Source organism: Symphalangus syndactylus, chromosome 7, assembly GCF_028878055.3.
Source record: "Symphalangus syndactylus isolate Jambi chromosome 7, NHGRI_mSymSyn1-v2.1_pri, whole genome shotgun sequence".
NCBI lineage: Eukaryota > Metazoa > Chordata > Mammalia > Primates > Hylobatidae > Symphalangus > Symphalangus syndactylus.
Genome location: NC_072429.2, coordinates 15,065,811 through 15,088,319, shown reverse-complemented (window position 1 = coordinate 15,088,319; position 22,509 = coordinate 15,065,811). Strand labels below are relative to the sequence as shown.

Sequence of the window (22,509 nt, the reverse complement as noted above, 5' to 3'; positions counted from 1 at the left end):
GCTGGCCCCTGGAGGCCTCTTAGTTTGCAACCTTGGTGAGTGAAAGCTTTTTGTAAATTCTTGGTTAATTTCATTTTCATTTCACAAAAAGACAAATCCCAAACTCATATTCTTATTGAGGAGAGTGTCTCCAGTAGGGCGAGGGACTGATGAAAACCTCTGTCAGATGGAATTTTTTTACTTAATAGAGTTTGTTGTAACCAGATCAGCAACATCCTTTCATCGTAGGCTGCTGACTTGTGGAAATCTCTTTGTTATCCAGAACTAGACACAAATGATGGTACTTGTTAAAACCAGGCGTGCTGGTGGAGAGAGACCTCCATTTATGCTTGCCCTTGCCAAGATTTTGATGTTCCAGTCCTTCTCTGGTTTAATAGTTAAGTAAATGTTCATTCTGGATTTTCATTCAAACCAGTTCAAGAGGCGATTTTAAGAAAAAACAACACTTTTGGTTTGCATTTTGTCACCAAAACTAGCTATGATTTCCTTGGAGTTCAAGGTTCAGAAAATGAGTCCAGTTCATTGAATCAGACTCAAAATATGGCTCTGCCTCCTGCTACCTGTGTGACTTTGGGCTGTCCCTTAACCTCTCTGAGCCTCAGTTTCTTCATCTCTGCAAAGGCCAGAATAATAGCTGTCACATCACAGGATTCCTGTAAGGATTGGAGATGACATACATTAAGCTCATGGAATAGGAGCTAGACCATGAGACAGTATTATTCTTATTATGATTGATTACTCCTTTAAGAGACTGCCTTAGTTCTAGTTTGGGAAGTAGAAATCTTAGATTGTGAAGATTTTATTGTTCACACATACCTGTAGCAGAATTCGGCTTTGATTTGCAAACCTTAGAGGTAATAATGATGACCTTGATAATAATTTTGAGGGATGATATTTACTGGATATTCCCTTGGAACAAATGAAATCCTCCTCCTTCTCTCCTCTTGTCCTGTTTCCCCTTCTCCGTTACAATCTTTGGCACTTGAGTGTTAGTTATGCATCAACAAACGATGTCTTGGGAAATCTGGAATAAGAAAATATTCTCAAAGCCTCCTGATTTGCAAACTGAATGATATACTCCCTAATTGTAGGTGCCAGCCTGTGTGGGGTCAGATCAAGAGATAATAAATGAGCGAGGGTGGGGGGATGAGGTGACCGTTCTTCATTCCTTGGCTCTGTTCCCCGTTGCAAGAGGTTTAGCATTCCCGGGTCCCTGGCACTGAAGCCAGTAATGCTCTTCCAGTCATTGGAACAAACCAAAATGCCCTCCCACGCGTCCAAATGTCCCCATGGGAGTTTGACAACCACCATTAGCCAAATGAAGCCGGCTGATGAGAATGATGAGAATATTCAAGCTTTCCTGGCCTGCAAATTGGGCCAGACCCTCCATTCATCTCTCTGAACCTCCGTTTCCTGGCCTGTCAAGTGGGAGCGTCATGTTCACCTTGCAGGGCTGTTGGAAGGACTACGAGGGAGGGTGTATGTAAGGGACTGGGCATGATCACTGGCACACAGTAAGTGCTTAATGCATGAGGCTGGCACATATTAAGTGCACAATGCACAGGGCACAGCATGGGGGTGCAGCAGACCTCTTGGCTCCCCTTTTTCCACTGATTGTGTCTCCAAGTAACAGGGCCAAGGGGGGCATTCAAAGCCCTCCAGACTTCATTCTGCTCTAATTGGAAGTCATTGTGGAATGAAGTCCAGTATTTAATTTGGCCTGTGTTTGACAGATCCGATGTGCACAGCAAGCAGAGCTCACACAGGGCCTGTGCGTGATACAGGGGGGATTCTTGGCCTGGGCTCAGGGCGGATTGGTGGAGAAAATGTCGCATTCAATTAGGGCTGATTGGCCCTGACAGTTGTCTGGGTGAAGTTTATAAGGTACATCTAATCTGGATGCATCTGGTCATAAAAATGCAAAACAAGCCATTCCCACCCAAGTTCTAACTCCAGATGTGGGCTGATTCTCAGTGATTGACACCATATTTTTTGCAGCTGTCCTACATTTCAAATCTTTTTCTATTTAAAATATATTCATCATAATTATGGAATGCAATAAACAAACTTCAGCCTGATGACAAGCTTTAAATATAAGAATGTTTCAGCTTAAAATAAATGCCGTGATTTCTCAGCCCAGGACGGAGACAGCACCAACAAGCATTCTCCAAAGGAGCCTTGACCTTGTCACCATGAAGCAGAAACAGTTATGTTCTCTCCAATATTGACTGATATTTGGAGGGGGGACAGAGGGAGAAAAATAAAAAAGCTATTTATACCAGATAGAAAAATGTGCACAACCATCAGAAAGCCACACTTGGAACACAAAGAAAAAGAAATAGATTCAACTTAATCATGTTTTGAGGGCCTCTGGTGGTGCAGGTTCTTCCCAGGGCAGGGTAGACTAGAGGTTATGCACATAGACTTTGGGGCCAGGTTGCCTGCTTTCAAATCCCAGCTTCCACACTCCACACACTGGTACCTTGAGCGTTGCTTGGTCACTTAACTATTCTGTGCCTCAGCTTCCTCATCTGTAAAACGGAAGATGATAAAACCACTTATTTCATTGTGGAACTGTAAGAGCTAAATGAGTTACTGTAAATAAAGGGCGTAGAACAATGCCCGGCACATAAATGCTCAAGACGTGTTAGCTATGATGGTAATCCATATCAGCTGACCCTTTTCCATTGATCCTCCGAGGGGGAGACTGAGGTTTCCAGAGATTAGATGACTCGCACAAGTTTCATCCAACCCATGGCAGAGCTGACATCCAAACCCTGATCATTTGACTTCTCTATAAAACATGCCTGCGGGTGCTCAGTTTTGCTCATGTTTGCATTTTTTTTTGCCTCAATTTAAAGTTTGTTAAAGAAAGTTTTCCTGGTGGCTGCTCTATCAGTGGCTTTTTATGCATTCAAATAGTGTCCCACGAAATCTTGGACAAAAGAGCATCCTTATGTTTCTTCTGCTGCTCCTGGGGCTCATCTTTTATTTTTAATGCTATTTAAATGAGTCTGTAATTGAGAGAGTCAAATAAACAGGCTCTTAGGTTAATTATAGATAGCTCAGCCTACATCCAAGCTGCTGGGTTTCCTATCCTCTTGTGGACCTCAGCCATGACCTAATGATTCTACCATTAACAGCAAGTACAGCTTAGTTCCTCGAGAAAAATGAGAACTACCCAGAGTTCGTGTCAACAATCTGCTCCTCTTTAAAACGAAGCCATAAGTCACAAGCCCTCTGAGTTCCCAGAGAAGTGTCTGGAGCTAAATTTGTATCCTGACTGTGATAATTGTTCTCCTATTAGGCTGATGAGAGAATTAGCAGAGCCAAGGCCTCTGGGGCTGTGCCCGCAGCTCGGGCCAAGCTGAAAATGACTCTGTGAGTTTTATTTTTGAGATGCGTAAAAGGCTTGTCCATCACTGGGCCCGTGGACACGGGTTCAACATCAAAATAGCATGAGCCGCCTTTCCCAATAGACAGACTCCAGTCCTGGCAGGCCCTCTGAATACAGCAGGAACAAAAAATTCCTGCCGGAAAAGGGATAGCTGGGTGTTAGTTCTCTCTACAGCCCTGTGGATGGCTCCGCTGGTATCTTTGGCCCCTGCCTGACCTGCTACACTCCTGTTTGAGAGAGGTAGTGTGGAAGGGTGGCAAGAGCGTGTCCTTTGGAGACAGACCCAGGTTCAAATGGGTGGACTAGGGTCAGCAGCCCCAGGTATTGGTCTCAGAGATTGGCCCGTGAAACGGGAGTAATAGTCTCTGACTTGCAGGGTCATCATGAAGATTGGAAGAGATTATGTGGGGAAAGGACCAGGCTTGAAGCTGGTGCTCAATAAACAGAGGCTGAGATTTTCATTCTCTGGGGTCAATGAGGCACTTAACATGGTTGTCTGGGATTGGGAAGATTGTTTCTCCTTCTGTAGCCAGAATGGCAAATAGATTGTATCTCGCAGTTTGATATGAATCAATTGGAGATGCCTGCTTAAAGTGCAGTGAATTATTTGTAATACCTGCCATGGACTAGGATGGGTGATAAGAGAATGCACCCCATGTGTTTCTATCTCCCTTCTAGAATGTAAGCTCCAAAGGCAGGGACTGGGTCTGAACAATAATCCTTTAACTTTGTATAGGCTCCAAAGAATTTTTGCATCAATTATCTCATTACTCTCCCCCAAAATCCTCAGACATGGTATGCTGTGATCCCACATCCCCTGGAATTGCAAATATTCTGTCCTCCAAAAGGGCCTGGAGTTTAAAAACTATAGATAATGCAACAGGCAAGGAAAACCTTATTCACCCTAATCTACAGATGAGAAAATTGAGTCTCAGAGGGAGAAATAAACTGCCCAGAATCATACACTCAGTTGACAGAAGAACTAGAACTCAATTTAGATCATTTATTTATTTATCTACTCAACAAACATTTCTTCATTGCCTACTATGGTCAAATTCTGGACTCAACACTCATGTTGCCCTTGAAGTTGCCTACAGTCTAGTGGGGGATATTGATGTGTAAACAATGAGATTACAAAATTGTGTGTGAGAGTGCAAACAGTCAGGGAAGAGGGAACATTTCAACTAAGCTTTGAAGGCATGAGATCCAGAAGAGCTCAGTTATGGAACTTGGTCTTTATCCTGAGGGCAAAGGGAGCCATGGAGGGTTCTAGGCAGTGAGTGACCTTATTACTGTAGTGTTTTGGACAAATCACCAAAGGGCACTGTGGAGAATGGACAGGAAGGGGAGGACTTGGAACAAGGGGGCCAGGGAGGAGTTTTGTGCTCCAGGTGAGGGGTGCTGAGGCCTGAGCAGGTGCAGGAGTACATGGGGTGGGTAGGAGGTCATGGGTAGGACATGAAAACTCCCCAGACCCCAGAAGGTCTCCCTTCTGTGAGCAGGAATCAGAAAGGACTCAGCAGAAGTCTGCTCCAGGCTTGTAGGAGAAGACTAGGCCAGAAAACAAGGCCAGGAAAGGAGGGCAAAGGGTTTTTTAGCAGGTGAGTAGGCTTGTCCCTCATCGCCACGGGTCATCTGGGAGCAAACTAACTTGAGTCGTTTTGAGAGACTCTTCCTTAACTTACGTGCCCACATTATAGTGACTATTAACTGCCATGAGTTAGGTTATGCTGCAGTAACAGATAACCCCAAATCTCAGTGGCTCGCACACAAAGCTTGCATTTTCACTATGCAGAGTGTGTTCTGGGTCTAGGCCGGAGGACAGGGCAACTGTTCTCTATGCAACAGCTCCACAGTCCCGGTGGAAGGACATTCCACCATCTTCTACATCATCATCTGGAATAGGAAGTCTTCTCAGTCAATGCCAGAGATGAAGAGAGAGAAAGAGGGGGTTCTCAAGCCAGGAATTAAATGCGTTTGAAGTGACATTTGTAACTTCTGCTCACACCCATTGGTCAAAGCGAGTCCCCTGGCCCTGCTGAGCCAAGCAGGCTGGAGATGCAGCCTTTCACGCACCTGGACAGAGAGGCGAGCAAGCCATTCGTGAGCACTAGTAATGTCTCCTACAGGGTCTATGGAATGGTTGCTGTTTTTTAAATTCAGAATTGTTTAAAATCCAACTTCTTTCCTTTTCTGACACTGAATCCTGCAGCAATTATTATCTGCATTTGAAGGATGTGGAAACTGGGGTCAAAGGTCAAATAAATGATGTCTGCAACTGACAAAACAAGATTAGACTTTTTAAAAATTACCTGCAGTGTCACTCTGAAAACCTCTCCTGTCTATAGTCTCCCACTCAGGTGATGATACCCACATCCATAGTAAGGCACGGAAACATGGGTTCTAGCCTCTGCCCTCATGCCAATCAACTGAGGACCCTGGAAAAGTCACTTTACCTTTCCAAGGCTCAGTCTACCTGCCTGCAAAATGGTGGTAGAAACTACCCCATCCTCCTGATCTCCAAGAGTTAGCTAAGGATGATTTGAAACACTGGGTATGAGGTAAATGAAGCTTGGATAAAATTCCTGGTGTTGCTATTATCTGTGAGAGGGGAGGAAATACTCTCGGGTGCAGTAATGCATGAGCTTTACTCAAAGGAGATCTTCTTTCTGGCCCTCAGAAATTACCCGCAGAATTTCCGGACTGCCATGTGGAGTGCTTTGACACTTGACTTTCAACTCTAGCATGTCTTTGTGGCCTTGGGCAAGTCACTCCACCTCTCTGACCTGCAGGCTTTTCACCTGTATGGCTGGTTGTCTATTCTCCTGGCAGGGGTGCTGGGAGGGCCCTAGCCAAGGCTGAGGGATCCCCTGGAATTCAGAAGGCACTAAGCAAAAACTAGTTGCCCTTTTCCCGAGGATCTTGCAAAAGAACTTTGCTAGACATTTGGGATCCGGAATTTTTTTCCCTTCAAAGGAATGGCAATAAGGAAATGTGTATGAGCATGTGAGAGGGAGGGTGCATATGAGTGTGTGTGTGTTTGTGTGTGTGTGTGTGTGTGTAGGGGGAGAGGACTGTGGAGAAATAAAGAAATGGTGGGGAATAAACAACAGAACATTTTAGTGACTTGCAGATGAAAGCTTCTTTTAGCAGAATTCATTAGCTTTCTGCACACCAGTTTAGCTGTGTTTGGAAAAATACTTAACTTGCTATAGGATGCCAAGTCATGAATATGTCAGAGAGAGAGAGAAAATTTTTTTTTAGAAATTCGTCTGTCCCTCTCCTAAGAGCAAAGGGTCTATTGAAACGCAGTGGTTGATGCTTGCTGGTGACATTCTCTTTATTTGTTCTTTGTGTGAGAATGTGGGAAGGAAGTCAGGAGTGAAAGGTTTTTGCATGTTATTCTGAGAGATGGAGGGAGGGGGGCAAAGAAGAAAGAATAATGGGTGGGAAAAGGAGAGAAAACTGTGAGGGGGAAAGGAAAGGACAGAGAGGGCTTGAAAAGGAGGAATAGTGAAAGAGATGGAGGCGACGAGAGACAGAGAAAGAAGGGGAGGGAAAGGGAGTGAGGCCGGAGGGCAGAGCTGAGAGCTGGGAGACACGGAGGGGAGAAGACAAAGGAAGAGAAGGAAAGAGGAGTCAGGAGAGACAAGCAGACAGACAGCCAGCCCACTAGGACAGACGAGAGAAGGGCCGGGAGATGGGGAGACGGGGCGGGACTGGGAAAGCGGGACCCACTGTCCTCCCATCTTGAACCTGCCTTGGTGTATGTCAACCTTGAAGCCTCTCTCAGGGCCTGCCTACCCCACCAGCTGCATCTGCAACGTTTAAAGTGCCCATTTCTCACATGGAGCCAGACGATGGAGCCGAGCCAGCCTGCATTTGACAACCAGATGCTGAGCTCACACAAAGGGGTCCTCTGCCCTGGCTGCTGGTGGGGAGATGAGCAGGGCTTTGCAGAACACCAGTCCACCCTCTGTGCCTGAAAACCCAGGGCAGGCCCTGCCACAGCCTCAGCCACCGTGGAGGGACCAGGGTTTTGGAATCAGACAGAGCTGGGTTTGAATCATACATAGCCCATCCCTTCCCGGTGGCTCTGTGCATGTGGTTCTGAACCTTGGTTCCCCCATCTGTGAGATGGGGCTAGTAAGAAAATGGATGGTGAGAGGATTCCTAAGGAAAGCAAGCATCAAAGTTTGGTAAAGAGAAGACCATAGGTTGCAAACCCAGGCCTAGCAGGCTGAATTCACCTGAAGTGGTTTGTTTGACCTCCTCCAGGCTTCAGTTTTTGAATTCACTGCTGACATCAAAAACCCAGATTTCTTACAAAAAATCCATATTTCTGGTTTCTCGTGAAAGACCCTAGTACCGAAGGCTGGAAGTGAGCCGCAGGCCCCCTCTCTGCCTTAGGCCCCTCCCTCCCTGTGGCTCCACACCTTGTTGCCCTCATTTACATTTCCTTCCTGGCCCCTGAAGTCACTTGACCCTCATTAAGTGGCTAAATACCACCTTTTCCCCACCAGCCACCCAAGTTATGCCCTTTTATATTTCTTCTGTGGTTGACATGGTCTTTCAAGGAGAAAGGAAAGCAAAAATTGCTAAGGGGTGAGTTGTCATCTCATTCTCAGAACAAAGCTGGATTTCCAGTTCAGATCCCAATCAGGCCCATCAATACGAGGGGCTGGACCCGCACAAAAGACATGCAGATCATCTGGGGCTGCAGGCGGGTTTCCCAAGAAGCTCTGAAATTCAAATGAGTGGCTGCTTCTCTTTGAAATAATATGTTTCAATTTAATGTTTAAATAATGTAGCTTTCATTCCAGCCATTGTTTTGGACTTTGCAAGAATCTTCAAGTATTTAGGCAGAAACTAGGTACAAACATGTACTCCTCCACCCCGAAAGATGAATCCTGTAGCTTCTCACGGATTGGGAGACTTGGGCATATGTACTCAGGAGGATACAACAGGACAAAGAGGTGGGAAGGGCCTGGGCTGAGGGAGGAAGGAGCCTCTCACTGGTTGAGCACCCATTGTGTCCTGCAGCCAGGGGGATGGCCACCATGTATAGCCCCCTTGCTCACAGCTTATAGTACAGCATGGGAGGACAACAGGTAGACACATTCCAAGTTTCCAAAGAGAACAGCACAAGATATTGGGGAGCCCCAGAGAAACACCCAGTGCAGCTGGTAGGAAAGCAATTTAGTTCCCCGGAAGAGATGAAGCCCCAGACAGGCCCCAATAATGAGTAGGAGTTGGCATGGAGCAGAGGTGCAGATGGGAGCTCCAGGGAGCAGGTGACAAATATCCAGGTATGTTTGGGGTCCTAGAAAGATTGCAGGGTTCTGGAATATAATGTGGAGGAGAGGGGAGGGGGAAGTGAGAGATGAGCTAGGGTCTGTGAACAGGGTTAGATGGAGAAGGGCATTGCCTGCTGTGCTGAAGCAAGCAGAGACGAGATCACCTGCAGGCAGTGGGGAGCCATGGACAGGTTTTCAGAACAGGAATGGCACGATCAGATTTATGTGTTAGAAACATGATTTTGAAGGCTATGCAGAAGCAGCCTGCAGGGGTGAGCCTGAAGGTAGGAAGGCCACCAAGGAGAGCGGTGCCTGGAGGTGGCCAATGGGATACAGTGAAAACAGTGGATTCCAGAAATCAGTGTTGGCGGAAAATCCGATAAGACTTGGCGACAGCTGCAGCATCCCTGAAGGAGGCTGATTTGCATAAGAGCTGGGTCTCTGCAAAGTTCCACCCCAATTGATGGGTGGTTAATTGAATTCATTCTTCTAACAGCAAACATTTATAGATGCTGACTCTGCTGGGAGCCCCGAGCTAGGTGCTGAGAGGAAGAATGAGGAAGAGCTGATTCCTGCACACCAAGTGGCAAGCCACCAAGAAACCTTGCTTTTTAAAAGGCTTTTCTGACCCAGCATCCTATAAAGCAGATGGTAGCCCTCCCCGACCCCCTTTCCAGCTCCCGAGTTCTCTGGCTGAGAGAATACGAGTTGCTGCCACTGCACCCAGGCAAGAAGAGCCAGACCTTACCACAGTTTACCGTGAGCTGGGCACGGTGCCCAGGGGCTTGTCACTGACTAGCTTATTCTAGGATGGGGTTCAGGGTTCGGCAAACTTTCTGTAAAGGGTCAGAGAGTCAAAATTTTAGGCTTGAGGTCCATACGGTCTCTGTTACAACTACTCAATTCCACCATTGTAATGTGAAAGCAGCCATAGACAAAACATGTATGCATTAACGTGGCCGCATTCCAATAAAACTTTATTTACAGAAACAGGTGGTGGGCCAAATTTGGTCCACAGGCCACACTTTGCCAGACCCTGATGGAGTTCTCAGGATTCTCCTTGTGCTATAGAAACTGTGCGTCAGGCAGGGTCCAGGAACAGATGGCTACTCACGTGGGGAATTGAGGAGGGAGTCACTGGAGGGCTTTTTACAACGGTGGCAGGTGAAGGGGAATTGACAGGGCTGCTGAAGTCCTCCCAGGAGAGCAACCGTGGGGAGCTGTTGCAAACCCTAGGATTGGAGGGACAGCAGGAGGCGTGATCATCAGAACCCACAAAACCTGCTGCATGGAGAGAGGGAGGGCCACCCAGCGGAAGCTGTAGCCTTCGGTAATGAGTCACAGCCTGTCAAGAGAGGCTGGGAGAAAAGCACTCTGACCTGTTTTCCCTCCTGCCATCCAGTCTCCTGCTATTGCCCCCCTTTGACTGGACCCAGCAGAGGCTGGGGGCAAGGGAGCCCGCTGAGGCAGGTGGAGCAGGGTGGACTGGCAAGTGGAGAGCAAACAGAAGCCCAGATCCACAGCTGCGGGAGTCTAAACAGCCGCCCAAAGTCATGCAGCTAGCGAGCGACAGTGCCTTGATTTTAAGCTACCTTTGGTCAGCATGTTCTCCAGTGGCCAGGTTCTCTCTGGGCAGAGGCTGACATGGGAAGAGATAGAGGATGTGCCAAAGGACAGGCGGGCTGAAGGAGGGGCTCGCCATGGGCAGGGATTTTCCTCAGACAAAAATAGCCCCCAATGGGAATCAGACAGTCCTGGTCCTGGTTCAAATCCCAGCTGAGCTACTTACTGCTGTGGTCTGCCTCAGGTCATTATGCCTCTCAGAACCTCAGCTTCCTTATCTGCAAAGCTGAGGTGAGATTCTCTTTATCTGTACAGAGTTTCTCAGGGGTGGTCAAGAGACGTCCAGTCCAGACCTCCTGGAGTGCTGGTTAAAAAAGCAAATTCTCAGTCTGTCTCAGACTGTCTGAATCAGACTCCGTGGGTGGGATCAGAAAATGTGTCTTCCGACAAGGTTCTGGGGTGATTCGAATGCACCCCAATGCATGAGAGACCAGTCTATTGGCTTCTTGTGAAAATGAAATCAACCCATCCACACAGCTGTAGGCCCGTTGCAGACCCATCATTTATGGGCAGCCCCTATGAGCTGCACTGTTGATCTCAGTCAGTTCATCAAATCATCGTGGCAACCAGAGAGATGGAGTTACTCTCATTCCCATTTCATGGATGAGAAAAGTGAGACTGCGAGAGATCCAAACGCTTGTCTCAGCCAGATGGATAACCACTGGCTGGGACACAGTAAGAGCCAGTTCACTTCCTCTTGCCCTCCCCAGGAGAAGAGAGGGCTAAGCACGGAGGTCGCGGCAGAAGCGGAGCCATGTGCAACCATGGGCAAGGACCCAGAGGACCCCCTGGGGCAAATTCAAGGGCTGAAGGGGAAAGGCCATGTTCCCCACAGGAAACTGCAGAGAGGGGCCACCCAGGAAAGCCTGGCAAACTCGTCTGAGCCTAGGCAGACCCAGGAGAGAGGCACATCCTCTGCTGAGCTGTGAAGCCTCAGCGAGGCTATATGAAATCAGCCGGGCTGGGTAATTCACATTAAGGCACCGGAAGCTGCCTAACAGAGGCCTTTTTCTCCTTCTTTTAAATTAAGCAATGGGATTTGCTCATGGACTTTAGGGTCCTAAATACTCTTGACTCCTATGGTGAGAGGGAAATGTATCTTTGTGAGACTGAGACTTCTTTCATGGGCATCTTTGTGCAGAGGTACCTAGAGATGTATTTTTTAAAGCTAATAAATCAGAAACCTTGTTTGAATCCCAATCCAGAACAGATGTAATGCATATGGTCAGTAGACTTGGAGTTGCAAATAAATATGTTTGGAAACCAAATATTTGAAAAGCAATTCTTCTTCTCAGATTTTTTTTTTTTAAGTGCCACTGCCAAGATCGGTTCAGGGATTTGGTTTCCCCTGAAGTTGTTGCCACAGCACTATACTCTCTCAGCCAGAAAGGAGATATAATAATGCCCCAGGCTAGGGGTGCAGAGAGGTTTCAACTTGCATGCAAGTTGGGGTTGATTGGTTGTGGCTGCCTGAAGTGCTAGGCAGAGAAGGAACCTAGGCTCAGCTGGAAAGAGTGCTATGATCCATTAGCAATGTCTGCCCTAGGACTGGTCGTAGGCAGTAGAGGTACATAATTGCCATCCCTGGCCTAAGTGTTTTAGGGTTTGCTAAACCCTGAGCTACCTGCTTCTTTAATAGGACTGTGTTTTGTTTATTTTGAATGTAGTGCAATGAAAATTTTAGGGTACAGAAAAATCAGGGATATTGAAGAAGTTCACTCACCCTCTAAATGCAATGCCCACATAATGACTAAACAGGCCTCTCACTAATCCAGCCCTCTACCTGAAGACAGAACAGGTAATCCTCTGAACAGGCCTGGGCCCCAGAGGTGGCACTTATCACAAATACTTACCTTTTGTTTATTTTATTTATTGTTTGTTTGTTTGTTTATTTGTGTACTGGATTATTGCCTGTTTCCTCCCTAGAACATCAGCTTCATGAGGACAGGGTCTTTGTCTATTTCCGTTCATTGCTTTGTATCTCACATTTAGCTAGCAGTGTATGGCACATTATATGGACTAAATAGATCTTTGCCGAATAAAAGTCTTTTTTTTCCATTTTTTAATTCATTCCCTCATACGTGTGCTTTCTGATGCCTTCACTACTCTGAGCTCAGTCCAGGGCTGAGTCTGAAAATTCAGATATAATAAACCTCCAGCCTGCTGAGGGAGACAGATATGTCATTTAGTGATCCTAGAACAGCATGACAAGGTCACAATAAAAGTAGGTGCTGGGAGGCCAGGCGTGGTAGCTCAGGCCTGTAATTCCAGCACTTTGGGAGGCAGGGATGGGCAGATCACTTGAGGTCAGGAGTTCGAGATCAGCCTGGCTAACATGGGGGAAACCCGTCTCTACTAAAGATACAAAGAAAAATTAGCTGGCCGTGGTGGTAGGTGCCTTGGCTATGGTGGTGGGGTGGGTTATCCAAGCTACTAGGGAGGCTGGGGCAGGAGAATTGCTTGAACCTGAGAGACAGAGGTTGTAGTGAGCTGAGATTGTACCACTGCACTCCAACCTGGGTGACGGAGTGAGACTCCATCCCCCCCACCAAAAAAAAAAGTAGATGCTGAGGCAGAAGCGACACATCAGGGAAAGATGATGCATTGGAGCGCCAGGAGAGAACTCACAGAGGCTTCCTATTGACCTAGGGTTTTGAAAATGAGTAGACATTTTCCAAGGAGAGTTGGATGTATTATGTTTTTTATAAGTATGTAGGATCCCATGCTGGCCCAATCTATGGGGACAGCCTTTGAGCCCTCCCTGGTGTGATTCAGAGAAAGTCAGACCTCTTGCCCCAGTCCAGATGATCTTCGTTATGGGCATTCTGCAAGGACCTTGTTAGCAGAAAAGCCTCCTCCTCGTTGGTTCTGTGGTGAGCACCAACCCCTCCACCCGCTGCCCTGGGGATATTGTCCTCAATGCCTCCCTGCCTGGCTCAGAGGCACGTGCAGCCTGTTTTTACAGCTTTTTACTGAGCTGAGCTGGGAGAAAATGCCAGCTTGATCCATTTTTCTTTCCTGTCCTTCAGACATGTGCAGGCAAAAAAGCTGGCTCAGCAGATTGCCTGCCTGGAGGATTTCAGATGGAAGGCAAGTTCAGAGTCTCATCACTTAAAAGACCCGCTCTCTTCAAAAGTAATGGTAACAATAATAAGAATAACAGCTACCGTGGGTGGCTGGCACGCTTGCTCAGTGCAGCCCTGGACCGCCACTTTACTTGCACTATTTTATAGAAGCTTCACCAGTTCCCTGTAAATTTGCTATTATTTTTTCTATTTTTCCATGTGAACCTTAAGTCCAAGTTTATGCAGGTAGAAGCCAGAAAGAAAACCGTAGTTCTCGGACTCCTGAACTCACACCTTGCCTTTCCATTTATCTGTCTGTTTAAATGTATTTATTGATACTCTTACTGCTTTCAAAAAAGATTTGAGGCAATGGTGGAAATACAAACAGAAAAAGAAAAAACAAATTAAACCAACTAAGACTATCAGAGCCAAGAGACTCTGAGACAGGAAAGTTCAGTACTTTCTGCAACGGTCGAGTACCGTAATTTGCGTATATCAGGTCATCCCAGTTTGTTAATTGTGTTATTCAGGTCCTCTCTGTCTTCACTGATTCCATCTGCTATTTTCTGTCAGTCACTGAGAAATGTGTGTTAAAAGCCCCACCATAGTTTTGGATTTCTCTCTCTCTCTCCTTTTGGTTCTGTCAGTTTTTGCTTTTTTTTTTTTTTTTTTTTTTGAGATGGAGTCCCTCTGTCACTCAGGCTGGAATGTAGTGGCGTGATGTCGGTTCACTGAAACCTCCACCTCCCGGGTTCAAGCAATTCTTTTGCCTCAGCCTCCCAAGTAGCTGGGATTAGAGGCACACACCACCATGCCTGGCTAATTTTCTTTTGTATTTTTAGTAGAGACGGGGTTTCACCATGTTGGCCAGGCTAGTCTCGAACTCCTGACCTCAGGTGATCTGCCCACCTCTGCCTCCCAAAGTGCTGGGATTACAGGCATGAGCCACCGCGCTGGGCCAGTTTTTGCTTCATTTTTGAAGTTTTGTTGTGAGACACATACTCGTTTCGAATTATGTGTCTCCAGCGGAGTGACGCTTTTTATTATCATTTATCATTTTTATTACTGTCCCTCTTTATTTCTGCTTTAAAGTTGCCTTTGCCAATAACATTGGCAACTAGTAGCCTAGTTCATTTGCAGGGAACGTTTTTTTTCATCCTTTCACTCACTCAACCTCCCGGGGTCGTTATATTTAAGATGTGTCTCTGACAAGCAGCATGTAATTCTATTTTTGTTTTTGTTTTTAATCCTAGCTTTGCAATCATTACCTTTTAATAGGAATACTTAGTTTATTCACCTTTAATGTAAGTGCCCATATATTGAATTATAGGTGTATATGTACAATCACATTATCTGTTTTCCATCTGTCTCATCTGTTTTATGTTCTTCTCTCTTGATTTTCTTGTCTTCTTTTCATTTAATTATTTATTTGTTATTTAAATTTTACCCTCTATTATGTTGGTAGTTTACATTCTCATACTATTCTTTTAGGACTTTTCTTAACAATGACAATAAGCATCCTTGTCTTATTGAAGCCTACTAGATGACAGTACTATTACCGTTTATAAACAGCAAAATTAAGACATGTTAATTTTATTAATTTAATTTACTTTCTTTCAATTTAAATGTTATTGCTGTCAAATATTTTTTATTCTACATGTATTTAACATGCCACAAGATATTATCACAGTTGACCCTTGAATGATGCTGGGGTTCAGGGTGCCAATCCCCTGTGCAGTTGAAAATCTACATTTAACTTTTGAATCCCCCGAAGCTTAACTCTTAATAGCCAACTGTTGACTGGAAGTTTTACCGATAACATAAACAGTCAATTAACACTTGCTTTGTCTGTTATATGTATTATAACTGTATTCTTACAATAAGGTAAGCTAAAGAAAGGAAAATGTCATTAAGAAAATCATAAGGAAGAGAAAATATATTTACTATTTATTAAGTAGAAGTGAATTATCATAAGGAGAGGCAGGAGAGGCAGGTACACTCGGTGTAAATTTTTTTTTTCTTTTTTTTTGAGATGGATTCTCGCTTTGCTCTGTCGCCCAGGCTGGAGTACAGTGGTGTAATCTCGGCTCACTGCAAGCTCCGCCTCCCGGGTTCACGCCATTCTCCTGCCTCAGCCTCCCGAGTAGCTGGGACTACAGGGGCCCACCACCACGCCCAGCTAATTTTTTTGTATTTTTAGTAGAGACGGGGTTTCACCGTGTTAGCCAGGATGGTCTCGATCTCCTGACCTTGTGATCCACCCGTCTCGGTCTCCCAAAGTGCTGGGATTACAGGCGCGAGCCGCCACGCCCAGCTGGTGTAATTTTATCGAAAAAAATCCATGCATAAGTGGACCTGTGCAGTTCAAACCCATGTTCAAGGATCAACTATATTGTCATGATTTTATGCAGTCAAACTTCATCTAGAGTTATCTACATATCTATCCCTTCCATTGCTTGTCAATTCTTCCTGCATTTCTGTGCATCTTTCTGAGATAGTATTTCTTTTAGCACTTCTAAATGAAGTTTGTGAGGAAGCTCCTTTTAATTTTGGTGCAAGTCATCTGATAGCAAATTCTCTGTTGTTGTTTGTCTGGAAATGTCTTTGAGGCCCCATTTTAAAAGGATATTTTCACTGGCTATAAACTATGCCGGCAATAATTTTATCCCAGCACTCTCAATATGTTATTCCATTGTCTTTTGGTTTACATCACTTCAGTTTCCAGTCTTAGTTTGCTTCTTTGATGATCAAGTGTCATTTTCATTCTAACTACTTTTAAAATTCTCTTTGTCTTTGGCCTTCAGCAATTTTACTCTCATGTGCTAAGGTGTGTTTTTCCTCTGTATTTATTCAGCTTGGAGCTCCTAGTGATTCATGAATCTGTAGTTTGACCTTTTTATCAGGTTTTTAAAAAATGTTTATCTTCTTAAAAATGACTTCTGTCTTGTTGTCTTTTTTCTACTCTTGGACTCCAATTGCATGTAAGAAAGATCTTTTCACCATTTTCATACATATTTTATGGCTTTTTAAATTTCTATTCTTTTAACCTTTATGCTTCAATTTGTATATTTTCTATGAATCCATCTTTCAGGTCATTAAACTTTTCTTTAGCTGTATCTAATTTGATATTAAAATCATTGCCTGTATTCTTAATTTCAATTATTATATTTTTAATGTCTAATATTTTCATGTGATTCTTTTCTAAAGATTGAGTTCTCTAGTGAAAATGTTCAACTTGTCATCTATTTTCTTGAATATATTAATCTCAATTTTTAAAGTCTATGGCTGATTATTCTAATACTCAGATCACCTGTGGGCCTGTTTCTATTGTATATATTTTTTCTCTTGGTATGCCTGATAATTTTTTTTTTTTTAAGACAGGGCCTCACTCTGTCACTCAGGCTGGAGTGTAGTGGTGCAATCTCAGCTTACTGCAACCTCTGCTTCCCAGTTTCAAGCGATTCTCGTGCCTCAGCCTCCCAAGTAGCTGGGATTACAGGCATGTGCTACCACGCCCAGCTAATTTTTGTATTTTTGGTAGAGACGGGGTTTTGTCATGTTGTCCAAGCTGGTCTTGAACTCCTGGCCTCAAGTGATCCACCTGCCTTGGCCTCCCAAAGTTCTGGGATTACAGGCATGAGCCACCACGCCTGGCCAATAACTTTTTATTGAGTATTGAAAACTTTCGTATAAAAAATTTTAGAAGCTCCAGATGATGTTATTTTCCTCCAAAGAGAGGATTTCTTTAGCTTCTGACGGGCTGTTATAATAGAAGTGCACAGAATCAGCTCAAACAGGAACTGAACTGGTTCAATAATGAGTTTTAATCTTGCAATGTCTGGCCCATTTCCAGCTCACCTTTCTTCCTAGGGTGTAGGCTGACATGAGTCTTACCTGAAAGCCAATTCGACTATTTCAGGAAAAAATAGAGGCACGTATTAGAGAATCAGCATGGCTGTGGGAATATAGGAGTATATCTGGGAACTCAGGAGCCATAAGAACCAGGGAGCTGAGCACCCCAGGACTCTCTCTCCTCATTTGGAATGCCTCTTTTCCTCTGATTTCTGACTTTACCTTCTCAGACATTTGTGGCTGGGAACATGGCCACCAGCAGTTACCGAGAGCACATTTCTAAGATCCTCTACCACAGAAGGACTAAGACCTGATCCCTCTAGTGTCAAGGTCAAAAATTTCAAGACAGAGCAGTGATCCGGTCACTTTGGATCAATCACTATAGCCAAGTAGGAAGAACCCCAGGGAACACAGATGACTGAGTCATAGCCACAAGGCTGGTGTGGAGAAAGGAACATTTCTCAAAAGAGTGAAGAGGATAGATAGAGTTGGGTGCAAAACTATAGCTATCTAGTGCAGCAGGGCACTGAAATTTGATGTTCCCCAGAAACGTGCTGCTGCTCTTAAAATGAATGAAAGTGTTCCGTTTAGTTAATACACTGTGAGTACTGAAGGGTTTCCCCAAGCTCCTAGCGGACAGAAACTTCCTGCTGTATCTCCTGTGATAATAATCATCATAATAATAGCAAAGACTTGGAACCAACCCAACTGTCCATCAACGATAGACTGGATTAAGAAAATGTGGCACGTATACACCATGGAATACTATGCAGCCGTAAAAAATGATGAGTTCATATCCTTTGTAGGGACATGGATGAAACTGGAAACCATCATTCTCAGCAAACTATCACAAGGACAAAAAACCAAACACCGCATGTTCTCACTCATAGGTGGGAATTGAACAATGAAAACACATGGACACAGGAAGGGGAACATCACACACCGGGGCCTGTTGTGGGATGGGGGAGGGGGGAGGGACAGCATTAGGAGATACACCTAATGCTAAATGACGAGTTAATGGGTGCAGCACACCAACATGGCACATGCATATATATGTAACAAACCTGCACGTTGTGCACATGTACCCTAAAACTTAAAGTACAATAAAATAATAATAATAAGAATAACGATAACTGCTATCTACTAAGCAGTCCAGTCCTGGGTCAGGGAAGCCTTTACACACAGCTCATAAGAACATCTCCCATCTGTCTGCAAAGCAGGTGTAACTATGCCCATTTTCAGAAGAGTAGCCAGATTATACCCTGAGGCTTACGAAATTATGAATAAAAATCAAAAGTGAATATTTTAGTGTACGAAAAGAAATCACACATATTTCATATTTTAAAAAGCTGACAGATACCGCAAACATCATGAAAGCTATAAAATTTACATAATATTTTAATTAAAATATTGCCTAGCATTCCTCTATAATACTTTTATCCCTCTATTTTTGGCCACATACTCTTTGATCATCTTTTCATATGACAAAGATGTGTTATTATTTCCTATGGAAAGAATAGAGAGGTAATTCAATCTTTCCTTTAGCATGGTTGAATTTTTTTTTTTTATTGAGAGTTGAGATGCAAAAACAGGCAAATTCACACAAAAATATACTAGCTGTTTGTAGTTCTGTTATTGGTTTGTGCTCCACAGACAAAAAATAAATGATTTTTTTACATGGTTCCCATTGAAAGAAGAAAAAAAGAATGGTGACTTTATAATTTCATAGGCTGAATTACTGGGCATGTTTCTGAGAAGAAAGAACTTCTATTTTAATTATATATCTACAGAAACCAAATTGCCTGCTTACAGTTTTACATGTCTGATGATTGGAAGTTTTTTTTGTTTGTTTTTGTTTTTTTTTTCACAGACTATCCTCTGACTCCATATATTTCAAACTTTGTTCCTCTTCCACTACCCACATATTTCTGGTGTGAGACATTCTAGAAAAATTTCATCTTGCTAGACGGCTTCTAGGAATACCATGTCTTGGACAGTGGGATTATTGAAGGGAAAGCAGGAGTATTTAAGCAGAAGTGGGAGTATTACTGGAAGCCATTCCTATCCTAGAAAGTCAGCTACACAGGCCGGGCATGGTGGCTCATGCCTGTAATCCCAGCACTTTGGGAGGTTGAGGTGGCCGGATCACCTGAGGTCGGGAGTTTGAGACCAGCCTGGCCAACAACGTCTCTACTAAAATTACAAAAATGAGCCGGACATAGTGGCATGTGCCTGTAGTCCCAGCTACTCAGAGGCTGAGGCAGGAGGATCGCTTGAACCCGGGAGGTGGAGGTTGTAGTGAGCCAAGATCGCGCCACTGCACTCCAGCCTGGTGACAGAATGAGATTCTGTCAAAAAAAAAAAAAAAAAAGAAAGGCAACTACTCAAATATATTTAACTAAACTCGGATCAGAGGTAGCCCAACTCATCTTCACCTTAGCCTGATTCCAAAAATGATTATGGCAAAGTATTAAAGAGGAAATCACGTGGAAAGGGACAGTAGTCTTGACCAATTGGGACTAAAGTATCTTGCTTTTACAAATTTTGCCAAAACATGTGACCAAGTGAACACATTGTCAGCCCTCTTCCAGGGCTTTGGAGAAAACCTGCGCAAAGGGAGGGGCCCTGAGCCCTAAGCTTCGTTAGCTTCATGATCAATAGATCATTTCCACATTCAGATGAGGAAACAAAGTCTCAGGGAGATGAAGTCATTTGCTCAAGGCCATGCAGCTAATAAATGAGGAGGCTGGTAAGTGGAAAACATGGTCTCTGAAAAACAGCAGAGGTCAAGATGAATGGATTCCCTTCTGTCAGCCTCCTCACCCCTCTGTTGGGCCTTGGAGAAGTAAAGACACAGAGATATTAAGGAGTTGGCATGAGGTCTGACTAAGAGCGAGTGTCCTTGCAGCAACCAGAACCCAGTGTGCCTGATTCCACCCCAACAAGCATCCACTGTCTAGGTGTTAACATAAATTAGTGGTCTTGGACGGAATCCAAGGGCTTCCCTGGGGGACCCACCAGAGCCAACGTGGACAGTCAAAGCTCTGGAATTCAAGCCCAAGCCTTGTTTACGATCTTTCCTCCTCCCTGGGGAGACTATGCTATCTGCTATCTCTCATGCCAGAGCTTCTCCTTTCCCTGGGGGGAAGGTTCCTGACTCCTGGAAAGGTGGACAGGTGTAGGATGTAAGAACCTCTCCGTGTGACCTTGGTGGATGATTCTGGAATTGCTATAATAGGAAGTAGAATACTGAGCAAAGTAGGACATGTTATCCTCTTGCATACAGAAGATTTGGGTTTTCATCTCCTTAAAAGCAAAAACACAGGGAAATTTTGGAGCAAGTATGGTCACTTTCCTTCCTCAACTCTTCATTGACTCTGTTTGAAAACTGGGCCTCATACATCCATCCCACCATGCCTAAAGGGTGAGCAAGATTCCAGGACGGAATCTCCAAGAGCTTCTTACCCAGTGATCATTGGAAACAGACATGCAATGCACTGTGTAGTGTTAACACGCAGGAGGTTAAGTGCAAGCTCTCAGGCCCTTTGATGTATTAAATACCAAGGACTTTAACGTAATAGAACTGTAAACCTCAAATCAGAGCTAATCACACTAATTTGCTGAACTCCAAAACCAAACCAAAATGTTCATTTCTTCTTAAACTAAACCACAAATCCAAGTTGTTTTGATCTACAAATCTATCTAACAAAAGATTTGAGGTGGCTTACAAAAAAATACATGCAATAAAACAAAACTCTAACTAGATAAAAACCAGGATCAGGGGAAAAAAATCAAAAGAATCAAAACCAGAGGGAATATTACAACATAGATACGCAAGACCTATGCAGTAATTTAAGTTGAATCGATGAGTTCCTGGGCCCCCTGGCAGCCAAAGCAATACGGAAGACATACTGGTTACATGACATACATTATTCATAAAGAGAAATAATTTTTAAACAGCCTTTAACTGGTTTAAAATGAAGCTAAATCTCTTCCCATAGTAGAAAAAGATAACAAACTATTCTCTGAATCACACTTAAAGTACTTCATTTGCTTCAAGATCCTGTGTAACACACATAATGGTTTCAAAAACATGAATTTACCATTTCGTTTCCATTCCTATTGGCTTTCAAACCTTGCTTAAAGATATTAATATAATTTCCATAAACCCAGTGGGTCCAGATTTTCCTTTTTCGCATACTTGCCTGAAACTATCTCAAGCTCTTGCTGTATTGGTTTTGTACACGACCTCATTGTTTTAGCAATTAAAGAATAAAACTTGCACGCGTGTCTCCAGGGAGATGAGAATTCAAGAGGTTAAGTGTCGGCCTTGCACTGCTGAGTGTGGTTCCTAATCCCCAGAGAGCTCCCCTAAATTGTTTGGATAAACTGAGGAAATGTCAGGGGGAGTTCTGACACTGAGCATGACATTAATCTTCATAACCATTCCTCCAGATGTGCACAAAAGTTCCGAGGATGCCGAATATCCAAGCTCACCGCAGCAGCCCACTCTTCTAGGCAGTGGGGATGGGGAGAGTGGGGCGGGGGGATCAGGAGGGATGGAGGAGGTTGGGGGTGGGGCAGCCAATTCTGTTCTCTTTCCTAAGTATTCTCATGGCTTAAAAAGATCTGTGTGATCACGCTTGCAGAGACGGACACTAACATTATTTCAAGTCACCGGAGAAAATGCTCAGTACCTCCTGTTTATGTAACAATATTTGCAAGTCATACAGATACAGTTATAGCTCTACCTAGTTTGGGTGTATATATACTCAAGAGTCAATGATATTTATAAATATTTATTTAAAATAACACCCAATCTCTCTGGGTGGAGGAAATTTTACTATTCATACTTTTCTAAGTTTTCTACAACTAACATACATTGTTTTACAATGACCAAAAAATGACCAAAAAAAAAATAGTTTTTTCTTTTATACCTTAAATTTAGTCATTTTAGAATATCCAAAGGGTCTCACATCTATTTGTAGCAGGAAACTCTCTGTACATCCAAGATGTATCTATCATTTTTTTTTCCTACTGACCCTATGAGGCTGTGGCTAATATTTACGTGGCGATATACACACTACAGGCCACGCATCCTTTAAAGGTTTTTAAATAGCCCCGCCCTTAAGAGACATTGGAACTGGTTCTCAGATTGTACACTTGCTCTTATTGCTTCTGGGGGGCTCAGATCAGTTTGCAAATATTGTTGAATTTAAAAAGGAGTTTTAGTACCCACTGTGTAATTTGTCCTCACCCCATCTGTCGACTGCAG

The 22,509-nt window shown here is 44.1% G+C and overlaps 1 long non-coding RNA gene across 1 annotated transcript in view; it reads right to left on the bottom strand.

Moving 5' to 3' along the window:
* Positions 1-938: 938 nt before the first annotated feature.
* The window catches only part of LOC129485683 (uncharacterized), a 37,104-nt gene continuing 15,533 nt past the window's right edge, over positions 939-22,509 (bottom strand). Inside the window, exon 3 of the long non-coding RNA XR_008658766.2 lies at positions 939-1,024. This is a non-coding gene — a long non-coding RNA (uncharacterized lncRNA). The remainder of the gene's footprint in view (positions 1,025-22,509) is intronic.